Genomic DNA, 13,921 nt, shown 5'->3' on the forward strand with positions numbered 1-13,921 from the left:
ATCTTATTCTGCAATCAAAGACTACCCAGTGTTTGGAGAGTGCATACTTTATAGGATGACCAGCAAAGAATATGCAGAGCTGTGGAATATCCTTGACAGAAAAGAAAGTTAAACGAATACATGAACTAACAGTTTCATAACTAAAGGTGCATTCCATTTCCTAAATTCTCTGCCCTTTCTTAGCATTAAGGCATCACTCAGGACAAGCCTGCTCATATTTATCTGTATACTTATCTTTATTATGGCAGTTAGCATACTGGGCAAGCTACTGTCCATGGGGTCACAGAGCTGGACACAACTGAGCAACTGAGTACGCACGCACAGTGAGCAATAATGGCGTACTAACCCCGGTGGCTCCGGAGAAGGCGATGGCGCCCCACTCCAATGCTCTTACCTGGAAAATCCCAGGGACGGAGGAGCCTGGTGGGCTGCAGTCCATGGGGTCGCTAAGAGTCCGGCACAACTGAGCAACTTCACTTTCACTTTTCACTTTCATGCATTGGAGAAGGCAATGGCAACCCGCTCCAGTGTTCTTGCCTGGAGAATCCCAGGGACGGGGGAGCCTGGCGGGCTGCCGTCCATGGGGTCGCACAGAGTCAGACACGACTGAAGCGACTTAGCAGCAGCAGCAGCAGCAACCCAGGTGGCTCAGTGGGGAACAATCTGCACGCTGATGCAAGCGATGAGGGCTCACTCTCTTGGCTGAGAAGATCCCATGGAAAAGCAAATGGCAACCCACTCCAGTATTCTTGCCTGGAGACCCGCATGGACAGGAGAGCCTGGTGGGCTACAGTCCATGGAATTGCAAAGAGTCAGACATGACTTAGTGACTAAACAATCACACCAACAACAGAATGGCTAAATATCAAATTGATATGTCCTTTCTTCTTATTTTCAATGTGGAACACGAGGTTTTAATTTAGTATATTACCTTTTTGATACCAGTATTATATCATAAGAAAATTGGAAGAGTCCAAATTGTGAGAGAGACTTGCTGTCTTGAAATTCAGCACCTGAGAGTCCTACATGGCAGTATAAGCAGTATAAGCCAAGGTGTCAGTATAAGGAGAACGTAAAAGAAAGAACACAAGCAAGCACAAAGGAAATCAGAATTTATGAGGAGACAAGTCTTGTGATAGGTTTTTAAGTGCCTTCACTAAGGAAAGGGAACCCTTCTACCCTGTTGGTGGGAATGTAAGTTAACACAGCCCATGAAGACCAATATGGAGTTTCCTCAAAAACTAAAAATAGACTTATCATACGATCCAGCACATGTATCATCATACAAAACTATAATTCAAAAAGACACATGCACCTGTGTGCTCAGAGCAACACAGTTCACAAGAGCTAAGACATGGGAATAACGTGAATGTCCATCGACGGATGGAAGGATAAAGAAGCTGTGGAATACACGATGGAATACGACTCTACAAAAATACAATGTAACAGTGCCATTTGCAGCAACATGGTTGGACCTAGAGATGTTCATAGCAGGTGAAATAAGGCAGATAAAGACAAATACTATATCATATCACTTATACGTGGAATCTAAATTATGACAGAAAGGAACCCACCTATAAAACAACAACAGACTCGCAGACAAAGAGAATTGGCTTGTGGATGCCAAGGGAGGGTGGGGTTCACAGATGCAAGCCATCTCATATAGAAAGGACAAAAACAAGGCCCCACTGGATAGTACAGAGACTGTACTCAGTATCCCGCGATAAAGCCTAATTGGGAGGAATTCTTCACAGAATATGTATATATATATGTGTGTGTGTGTCTCTCTCTCTATATATATATTATACATATTCATTATACATGTATATATATGTATAATGAATCACTTTGCTATACGGCAGAAATTGACACAACATTGTAAAGCAGCAATACTTCAGTTAAAAAAAAACAACTCCACTAAAATGGCTCAAAAATAACATCTTAAAAATATTCCATCTATCTACATATAGTTTCTTCTTTACTAGCTGCAATGAAGTGAAGTTGCTCAGTCGTGTCCGACTCTTTGAGCCCCATGTACAGTATCCTACCAGGCTCCTTTGTCCATGGGATTTTACTAGTTATATACCTGGTAAAAGGAGAGGGCTGAAAGTGGGAGGAAGGTTAGGAAGTTAAATCCGTGGGAATCTCCTGGAGGTTTTCCTTGCTGTCATATCTGGACCTCTATGGGAACTCGGATAAAGGAAATCTGGCTTCAGAATGGTCAGGACGCGTGAGAAGCAGGAAGTTCCCTTATGTGTACTAGGTACTGTGAAGCCAGACCTGGCCCAGCCAGGCTGCCCAGCCCTCACATTCAGAGGCTGCACTTGGGTGACAATCATGGGATGTCTTGGAACTATCATCCCTACATGAACAGGTGATAGCAGGGCCTTGCAGACCCCAGATTTCTAGCACAGTGGAAAAGAGATTTTTATCTTAGACCAGACCTTCAGAGAGTGTTGGTGGCTCAGTTGTGTCCCACTCTCTGTGACCCCCATGGACTGTAGCCCACCTGGCTCTTCTGTTCCTGGGATTCTCCAGGCCAGAATACTGGAGTGGGTAGCCTTCCCCTTCTCCAGGGGATCTTCCCGACCCAGGGATCGAACCCAGGTCTCCCGCATTGCAGGTGAATGCTTTACCATCTGAGCCTCATATACGTAAGGGCTTCCCTGGTGGCTCAAATGGTAAAGCATTTGCCCACAATGCAGGAGACCTGGGTTCAATCCCTGGGCCAGGAAGATCCCCTGGAGAAGGAAAAGGCTGCCCACTCCAGTATTCTGGCCTGGAGAATCCCATGGACTGTATAGTCCTTGGGGTCGCAAAGAGTCAACATGCCTGAGTGACTTTCATACAGACCTTCAGAGGGTGTTTGGCCCACCGATCCCATATACTGCCTGAGATAATAAAGTTGTGGGTGCAGGGCTCCCCCATCTAGCAGACAGACACCAGCATCATCAGTACAGTACCGCTATCCAGCTGTTTCAGGACAGCTGCCCAACTCTGAGGCTGCCCTGCTCCCGACACAGGCCTCATCTCTTTCTACCCCAGTTGGTCTTCTACACTGTTGTGAAAAAGCGCTTTCTGACATTACAGTTTGAGTGCCGTACAGTAGACACACTTAGAACATTTATCGAGTGAACCTGTAACTCTGAATGCATCTGCAAAAATATTTGCCCCTCTTCTGTCTTTTTGGCACTGTCTCATTCCCCTCAGCCAGATATCTTGGAGTCAGCCTTGACTCCTAGAGATAGCACTTTCCTTAAAATTAAAACCACACCCTTAATATTGGTAACAGGTGACTTATTACTGGACATACTTTTCTTTTCCTCTTAGGCCCCAGAAATATACCTTCCTTTGGACTTCCCTGGTGGCTCAGATGGTAAAGCATCTGCCTACAATGAGGGAGACCCGGGTTCAATCCCTGGGTTGGGAAGATCTCCTGGAGAAGGAAATTGCAACCCACTCCAGTACTCTTGCCTGGAAAATTCCATGGACTGAGGACCCTGGTGGGCTGCAGCCCATGGGGTCATGGAGAGTTGGAGTCAACTGAACATAAGCACAGGGATAACACCAGGGAAATAAAGTAGCAATTTTACTAATCTGGCCTATAAATGGCGACGATTCACCTGAATAGGTGGAATATGCCCCCAAATCCATGCTGGCACCTGTTTACTAAATTCCAAACTCCCAAGAGAGGTCCAGTTATACTAAGGGTTCACTCTTCCTTTCAAAGGTTCTCTGTTCAGGCTCCACCTTCACAAGTTATGCCCATTCTCTTCAAAAGGTAACAAATTCACTTGAGTCTCCATAGATCAATGACACTGTAAGCCAAATATCCAAAGGAGAAATGAAGTGAAAGTCATTCAGTCATGTCCGACTCTTTGCAACCTCACTGACTATACAGTCCATGGAATTCTCCAGGCAATAATGCTGGAGTGGGTAGCCTTTCCCTTCTCCATGGGATATTCCCAATACAGGGATTGAACCCAGGTCTCCCGCACTGCAGGCAGATTCTTTACCAGCTGAGCCACAGAGGAAGCCCAAGAATACTGGAGTGGGTAGCCTATCCCTTCTCCAGCGGATCTTCCTGACCCAGGAATAGAACTGGGGTCTCTCACATTGCAGGTGGATTTTTTACCAGCTGAGCTATGAGGGAAGCCCAATCCAAAGGAGACTACTACAACATTCAGAGACTGCTACATGATGCTCCTTCTCTGTGGTAAAATTAGCACTCCATGAAGAATTTATTTCTGCAGTGGTTCTCAAATCTGTAGACGCATCTCCCTGGTCTGAAATCCAAGACCTCTCTACCCTGGATGACTCCAACAGCCTCCTGCTTGCCTCCCTCCACTCTGCAGCCACCGTGATAGGAATCTGCTGTCTTAATTCTCTGCTTGTTAGCTCCAGGGTCTCCTCTCTTCCAACAGGAAGGAGCCCGCTTCCTTACCCTGCCTCCTCTCAGTGAGTAGGCATCTGCTCATTGCTCCAGCTTCTTTCCTTGTCCCTCACTTTATGCTCCAGAGTTTGGGAAGGCCTTATTTTGACGGTTTCCCTATGCACGGTCTTCCTGGGTACTGCTAGTGGTTAAGAACACACCTGCCAGTACAGGAGACCTAAGATACCTGGGCTCGGTCCTGGAGTCGGGGAAGATCCCCTGGAGGAGGGCACGGCACCCACTCCAGTATTCTTGCCTGGAGAATCCCCACGGACAGAGGAGGCTTGCGGCCTACAGTCCATGAGGTCACAAAGAGTCAGACACGACTCGAGCAACTTAGCACTAACACAGTTATATACAACAAGAGGAGGAAAGCGGCTGATTAAAATGACTCTTTATGCAGTGTTCTTATTTCCAGATTTGTGGATGTGAGTGAACACATCACATTGGTTATAAACCTCTTAAGTGACCTAAATACTGAAAAAGGACATTTAAAGTTAGATACTAGAAAAGGATTGAATTGTAGAATGTTCAAGACAGAGTGAAAGGCTTAAATTTAAAGGAACTATAATTCAGACTAAGATTATGATTAATGATCACAGATGCTCTATGGGTCTTTCATGCTTCTGAGAAATCATTCCTTGTTTTACCAATTTATTATTTTCTCTATCACTATTCAAGTCGGCCATTGAAAATAGTCTCCTCTTTCCTCTAAACTCCGACATATCCCGAGACTCAGAATACTGTTTGCTTCGTATATCAGTGAGACAGCACAGCCGATTAGATGAGAATTAGTGTAGCCTCTCCCCACACCCCCACCGCCTGTGTTCACACTGTGTGCTGTCTCCAGAGTAGAACTGTTTGTGCTCTGAGACAAGGCAGCTGTCCTAGGTGGGTTTATCTCCTAAATAGGAGCTTCCCAGGTGGTGCAGAAGTAAAGAATCCACCTACCAGTGCAGGAGACATGAGTTCAGTCCCTGGGTCAGGAAGATCCCCTGGCAGAGGCAATGGCAATCCACCCCAGTATTCTTGCCTGGACTAGCCCACGGACAGAGGAGCCTGGCCAGCTGCAGTCCATGGAGTCGCAGAGTGGACGTGACTGAGCAACTGAGCGTGTGCGCACACACACACACACACACACACACACACACACACACCCCACTCAGACCCTGAAATAAGACTCCCTTACCAGCAGTTTGTGTGGGAAGTGATCCCAGGAAGGAAAGGAAGAGAAAGGGTAAGATGGGCAGTGAAAAAGGCCTTCCCTAAGGTATCTGCGTTCTCATCCTGAGACAGGTGCGCGTTATCATAGTTTTTTCTTTCCAAAATGTCTTCATAGATGCAATGAAATGAAGGATTTGAGATGCGAGGTTTATCTTGGACTATCCAGGTAGATCCTCCACGACATCACAGGTGAGCTCATGAAAGAGGAAGAGGGACACTATTCACCAAGAAGAGGAACAGCAGTGAGCAGACCCAGGGCTGGACGGACACAGCCGGGAGAGCCGCAGACCGGCAGCCGCCAGGAGCTGAAGGACGCGGGAGCCGACCTTCCCGCGGAGCCCGCGGCGCTCAGCTTCGGCTCCCCGATGCGGACTGCAGAGCCTGTGCCTTCGGATTTGTGAGAGAATGGGTTGCTCTTTTTGAAGCCACGCCTCTGTGGTATTAATATATGTCAATATTATTTCTATAAATATGCTTAAAAAAAAACTCGTCACAAAAACCTGAGGGAATTTGAATTATTTTGGAATATCCTATATATTTCATTTTTAGGAATTTGATTTTGTGGCTTTATAACTGACTGTGCTGTATATGAGGCTAATTTTAAGGCAGTATGAATTTTATGGATATGAGACTAGAACTTTTGTCAAAATTCCTTGTATAGAGAATACTTAGAAAATATTAGTTATATATATTAAGATAGAATCTATTCCAATTCTGCAGCTCAATATATTTTCATAAAAATCGTTATTAGTTTTTATAAAGCTTTATACTTTAATATAATGTTTTAATTATCATTATGTATTGATTATGTGCATTGGTCTAGGACATAATTAATGTTCTTATCTGCCAGCTTGTGAAATTTTTTCTCTCATATTTTCCATTATTTGCTAAGATTTTTCACTATTAGATTTTTTAAAAGATCATGTGAAGGTCAGTTAATTAATTTTTGAAGAGAGATTCTTTAAGCTTCTTGTGAATTTTAAATGCCTTCGAAAACAGAATTAGAGTTGAATAATATTGCAATACATAAAGACATATTTTTAATTTAGCATAATTTAAAGTATATGTTTGATATGCATTGCCAAGTTTTGCCAATAATTGCTTTTTAAAAACTAAATACTTTATGGCCATAAATATTCTAGTTTGAGTTCCCTCATTACTGCAGTAACAAAGTGATAGAAGTCATTTTATAATCGTTGCTGTATTCCTGGAAAACAGTGCATTACCTACCATCTGGTAGTGCTCGTGGATGCTCACTGAGTGGTATGTAATGATCATGATATACGTAATGAAAACTGTTCAGGCCATGACACAGGTAAAGACAAGGGTATTTTTAAATTCTGCCCAAACAGAATTGCTGTCATCTTGATTACTTCTAAAAATTAATCATTTTCATATAAATTCCTTTAAATTTATTATTTTATTTTTTATTTTTTTAATTTTAAAATCTTTAATTCTTACATGTGTTCCCAAATATGAACCCCCCTCCCACCTCCCTCCCCATAACATCTCTGTGGGTCATCCCCATGCACCAGCCCCAAGCATGCTGTATCCTGCGTCAGACATAGACTGGCGATTCAATTCTTACATGATAGTATACATGTTAGAATGCCATTCTCCCAAATCATCCCACCCTCTCCCTCTCCCTCTGAGTCCAAAAGTCCGTTATACACAGCTGTGTCTTTTTTGCATACAGGGTCGTCATTGCCATCTTTCTAAATTCCATATATATGTGTTAGTATACTGTATTGGTGTTTTTCTTTCTGGCTTACTTCACTCTGTATAATCGGCTCCAGTTTCATCCATCTCATCAGAACTGATTCAAATGAATTCTTTTTAACGGCTGAGTAATACTCCATTGTGTATATGTACCACAGCTTTCTTATCCATTCATCTGCTGATGGACATCTAGGTTGTTTCCATGTCCTGGCTATTATAAACAGTGCTGCGATGAACATTGGGGTACATGTGTCTCTTTCAATTCTGGTTTCCTCGGTGTATATGCCCAGCAGTGGGGTTGCTGGGTCATAAGGTAGTTCTATTTGCAATTTTTTAAGGAATCTCCACAGTGTTCTCCATAGTGGCTGTACTAGTTTGCATTCCCACCAACAGTGTAGGAGGGTTCCCTTTTCTCCACACCCTCTCCAGCATTTAACTCAAAGATACAAATGTCACATAAATGATGTACATTATTATTGAAGTGAAGATATAGTAAAATGCACAGATATTAAGTGAACAGATAAGTGAGTTATGATGGTTATATACATGGACAGAGGAGCCTGGCAAGCTATACTCCATGGGGTTGCAAAGAGTCAGACACGGCTGAGCTAGATAGATTGTAACTACCTCAAATTGAGATGGAGTGTTGTCTTCATAGCCCAAAGGTTCCCTCGTGTTTTTTAATACATGTTTGAATTTGTCGTATATAAACAGCAATCGTCATGCAGTTTGTGTTCTTTTGTGGCTAGCTTCTTTTGTTCAGCCCAAAGTGTGTTTTTCTATGATTCATCCATGTTGTTGCAGACATTAGAATGTGTACCTTTTATTGCTGTACAGTATCATATTGCATGAATATATGAATATATCATAACGACGTGGTTGTCTTGAGTGTCTGGCTACTATAAATAAAGCTGTAAGAAATTTTCTTGTGCAAGATTTTGGGGGATGTATCTTTTAAGTTTGTTATGCGAGTACGTTGGACCATAAAGAAGGCTGAGTGCTGAAGAATTAATGCTTTTGAACTGTGGTGTTGGAAAAGACTCTTGAGAGCCCCTTGGACTGCAAGGAGATCCAACCAGTCCATCCTAAAGGAAATCAACCCTGAATATATTCATTGGAAGGACTGATGCTGAAGCTGAAACTCCAATACTTTGACCAGTTGATGAGAAGTGCGGACTCAAAAGACCCTGATGCTGGGAAAGATTGAAGGCAGGAGGAGAGGGGATGGCAGTGGATGAGATGGTTGGATGGTATCATGGATTCAATATGAGTCTGAGATAGTGAAGGACGGGAAAGCCTGGCATGCTGCAGGGGTCACAAAGAGTCCGACATGAATGAGCGACTAAACCGCCACTACCACCACGGTAGATATATTTTTAACTTTATGAGAGAGTGTCTAGCAACTTTCTAACATTTTTATACCATTTTATACTGCCATCAAAAATGGATAACAATTTCAGTTGCTCCACCAATTTGGAAATATTGGAAACGTTTTCATTTTTTTCCATTTTATGAGCTGGTATCACAGTGTTCCTGTGAATGTGTAAATATATGTGTATGTGTGTGTGTGCAATTGAACTGTATTTTAAGTGTTCCTAGTCCTCTATAATCTTTATACTTTTCATTTTTTTAATCTTTTGTTGCAGCAGATAAGAATTACTGAGTGCATATCAGGAGGATACATATAATTTTTTGTCTCTAATCAGAAGGGGAAAACACTCAGTATGTTCTAATTAAGTATAATGATGGATGTAAATATTTTATATATTTTGCATTAGCTTGAGGTGGCCTGACAAAAACACCCACGTATATGTAAACACATTTGATATATCTTCTTATATATATGTATATAAGACCTATTATTCTTATAGATATCCCTACATATGAATATGATATACATATGTGGATATATTCTTATACATTTCCTGAGAATATACATGTATGTGTGCATATATATTTATTCTTAGCAAATCTCTACAGTGTATATCCTCATAAATAATTGCATGTTCAATTCTATGGAAAGTATTAGCCATTTTCTCTCCAACTATTTCTTCAGATCCACCAGTAACCTCTTCCCAATATCTGCAGACCTAATTAAACTTGTGATATTGTCCAGTACATCTCAGAGTGGCACTTTTCTTTTAATTGTCCTTCAATTTGGTTAATATTTAGTGACATGTCATTATTTTATTTTTCCTGTTATGCTCATTCCCTTATTAAGCGCATCAAATAAATTCCCCCAACATTAATTGATTCCCTTTTTTTTAGTTTTAATTTCCTTTTGAGGGTTTCCCATCTGATTATATATTTTGCCCACCGGATTATTTAGTGCATTTGTATCCCTTTTTAAAAAAGTGCTTTTCCACTAATTCTAATTTTTGCATGCAGGCTTCTACAGTTATTTTATCTTTTGGTCATGGATCTCATTTTTTCCTTCTCCACGTTTTGTGCTTGTAAAATAATTGTAGAGACGGAAGGAGAAAGTTTTAATACTTTCAGCTCTTCCTCTCTCTAGCTGTTTGCATCAAAGAATAAATGAATTTCACTTACAGTTGAGTTGTGTAAGTGCGCTCAGTCATGTCTGGCTCTTGGTGACCCCATGGACTGCAGCCTGCCAGGCTCCTCTGTTCATGGAGTTTTCCAGGCAAGAGTACTGAAACAGATTGCCATTTCCTTCTCCAGAGGATCTTCCTGACCTGGGGATCAAACCAGTGTCTCTTGCATTCCCTGCCATTGGCAAGTGGAGTCTTTACCTCTATGTCACCTGGGAAGCACCATAGCTGATTCAGTTCTGTGTGTGTGCATTTTTATTATTATTTTTTAATATATTTTGATGGAGTTAACCACTGGGTTCAAATATTTTGAGACAGAATCAAAATTTTTCTTTAGGTAAGAATTGCAATCTGTGAACTGGTGATTCTCCAGTGGTCTCTCTCCTCTCCCCTTGTGTAGTTACTCAGGTCCTTTTAGGAAGTCTCTCTTCACCTCACTGCCTTTCTGCAGCCTTTATTGGGGCTGCTTTAAGGTACTGAAGATTTCCTGTGCTCAAGGGGATTTCTCTTGGTTTCCTTGGTCTTTCACTACCTTCTTTGGGCCCGAGCTGTGAACTCAGGGAACTCCCCGTGTTCCTTTTGGAGGGTCTTGCTCAGCAGTCCTTTTCTACCCCTGGCTACTTTCAGACTGCTGCCGTGCACCTAGAGAGAACCATCGCATTTGGGCTACTTTATTCCCAATTTTCCCATACTGCCCCCAGGTTTGCTGAGCCACTGCTGTTCCTTCGTGTCCCTTGATGAATTTCCATTGGCTCTTCTGACCTGCCCTCAGTTCTCAATAGACCACTGCTTTGCCCTTGCAAGGTACGGATATCCTCTGTGTAGGGAGAGAACCAGTTGTCCAAGCTGGCCTGTTGAGGCTCTCTCGCCCCACGTTTTGCAAATGACTGTGACTGCTGAGCACGCTTATAGCACTGCGCGTGCGCCTCAGGAGGTGCTCGCCAGGCCGTGAACAAGTGCAGTGTGCCTGAAGGAGCTCCACCCATAACGCGGGGGAATTACTGCTGCGTCAGGGCTGTGTCACCTGGGCCAGCCACCAGAGGAGAGCTTACAGCGTGTCTGCTGCTGCGGCTGCTGCGTCAGCCAGAAGAGATGTCTGCAGTTCCAGCTCCTTGAGTCTGCTTCCAGCCTCTCAGCTCACGCCTTGCCTACCCTGGGGCTTCAGCAAATGGTGCAAACTGGGACCAGCGAGGCAATCGACCTCAGCAATACAATGAAGAGCAATACGTGCTGGTTACTTTCCTTAGAGTTCGTACTGTACTCGAAGCCTTTGACCATCTGCTGACCTTCAGTTTTGCAAGGACGCCTATCCTAGGGTTTCTTTCTTAGTCCTGCTTTCCTGCCTCTACTTTTGATGTGCTCCTGTTCATCAGTGGAAACAGTGGCTGACTTTATTTTACTGGGCTCCAAAATCACTGCAGAGGGTGACTGCAGCCATGCAATTAAAAGACGCTTACTCCTTGGAAGGAAAGTTATGACCAACCTAGATAGTATATTCAAAAGCAGAGTCATTACTTTGCCAACAAAGGTCCATCTAGTCAAAGCTATGATTTTTCCAGTAGTTATGTATGGATGTGAGTGTTGGACTATAAAGAAAGCTGAGTGCTGAAGAAATGATGCTTTTGAACTGTGGTGTTGGAGAAGACTCTTGAGAGTCCCTTGGACTGCAAGGAGATCCAACCAGTCCATCCTAAAGGAGATCTCTCCTGGGTGTTCAGTGGAAGGACTGATGTTGAAGCTGAAACTCCAATACTTTGGCCACTTGATTGGAAGAGCTGACTCATTGGAAAAAATCTTGATGCTGGGAAAGATTGAGGGCAGGAGGAGAAGGGGATGACAGAGGATGAGGATATTAAAGATAACCTATTATCTTTAATATTTGACATAAAACATGTGAGATGGTTGGGTGGCATCACCAACTTGATGGACATGGGTTTGGGTGGACTCTGGGAGTTGGTGATGGACAGGGAGGTCTGGTGTGCTGTGATTCATGGGGTTGCAAAGAGTCGGACATGACTAAGCAACTGAACTGAACTGTTCAACAAAGCCCCCCAGAAAAGAATTTCTGTAATTGGAGTTCTTTAAATTTCTGATGTATCAGGCCTGTCTTAACATGGCTATTAAATATCTCTTAATTGAAAGTTCTTGCGGGTTACTCTTTATCCTAATATGCATAGTGTTGGTTCTTCTTTGTGCCTTGTTTACCATTGTTTGCAATCACGGGCTTCTGCAATTGATTGAAGTCTTTTTTGCATGTTTAGCTTACTGATTTTTTTTAAAATTAGATAGTTTCTCTTATTTGTTTGTGTGGCAATGATGGAAAATTTCTATATTCTAATCAGAAGGGAAGGCCAAACTGTATGAGTTTTACCTCAGGCAAGTTTATGGACTAGGTGCTTGAGGGAGGCAAGTATTGTTTTATAGGTTCATCTACTGTTAAACTGGATTTTTCACACCAAAAAAACCCTCTCCTTACATTTATTATGCATCATGAAATTATATATGCTGATCCTAAAATGCAGCAAATGAGAGCTGTGATTAGAGAAATACAAAATTAATGCTATAATTTATTTGAGCTGTAATCTGTTATCTGTTGCTGGTCCCATTCCCATTTTAAATGCAATGGTTCTTAACTTAATAAAATGAAATAAAACTTGGGCTTTTTATCTGTCATTGGGGCCTTTCAGTTATAGTCTATCAGTGAAACACTACCATTCTGCTAAGTATAATGACTTTCTCTACTCCTACTTTTAAAACACCAATTGATGATAATGTTCTACCACAGCATATCGTTAAAGCTAATTATTAAAGTAAAGAATCCTCCAAATATGTATTACCAGAAATATTAGAGGGTTTTTAAGTATGGTGACTAATTAGTGTATTTTCAGACGAGTAGACTAGTAACATTCTACTCCCATTCCGTTTACAGTTCTTACTTTTTTTTAGAAGATAAAGTGCAAGCCTCGTTAAAAATATACACCTAAAATTCATTAGAAATCATTATCCTTTGCCCTTATACTGGTTTTGCTGATATAATTATGATCTTGCCTTAATAATCTTACTCAATTAGATAGGAAAATTGTTTTTATATTTCCAGTTATATTAATATAGTAAATATTCTTGCTGTGAGTAATGGAGACCATTGATTTTACATCCGCACTCAAAATGATTTTCTTATTTTAAAATGATTGCCACTTTCCAAGTATGCCTTTGCTTATTAATGTGATAATATCTGGGTTTTAAACTTAACTAAGGCACATTGTATTATGAGAAAATAAATATAATAAGTTTATTTTTCTTGAAACCTTGTTTTCCATTTCAGTTGTTTATATACCCACTGGTCCTTTAAGAATTGTCTAGTTAACTGATTTCAAACTTTTGTCTTAGAAACCTTCACATTCTTAAATATTTTTTTAAAAACCAGAGGAGCTTTTTGTTTTGTTTTGTTCAGTTGCTCAGTCGTGTCTGACTCTTTGAGACTCCATGGACTGCAGCTCACCATTTATCAGCAGTTACCATATTAAAAATTAAAACAGAAGTTTAAGTGACATATTTATTATTTCACTGTTAAATAACAAGCACATTTCATGTTAACATAAATATTTCTGTGAAAGACAACTACTTTTCAAAATATTAAACCTATTATCTTTAGTATTTGACTTAATACATATCAACTATATTTTCATAGCTACCCTCCTTTTAGAAATAAGCTTAATTCTAAATGCGAAATTGGTAATACTTCTATTACTTAAAGTTATTTTAAAGTAAAATATTTTACATCACCTAATTTTCTTATGCTTTCTACAAATAAATGCATCCTAATACAAAATGCTTTTATACCATAAAGTTTTTGCATCATTTTATTATTATATTCAAAATATCTGTTTATTACTTATCCCTACTCTTATCCCTACATATATATCCTCTCAACGCTTATCCTATTATATATAGATATAAATTTAAATTGAAAATATTTTTAATATCCTGTGACTAT

The sequence above is a fragment of the Ovis canadensis genome, chromosome 9 (genome assembly GCF_042477335.2).
Source record: "Ovis canadensis isolate MfBH-ARS-UI-01 breed Bighorn chromosome 9, ARS-UI_OviCan_v2, whole genome shotgun sequence".
Lineage (NCBI taxonomy): Eukaryota > Metazoa > Chordata > Mammalia > Artiodactyla > Bovidae > Ovis > Ovis canadensis.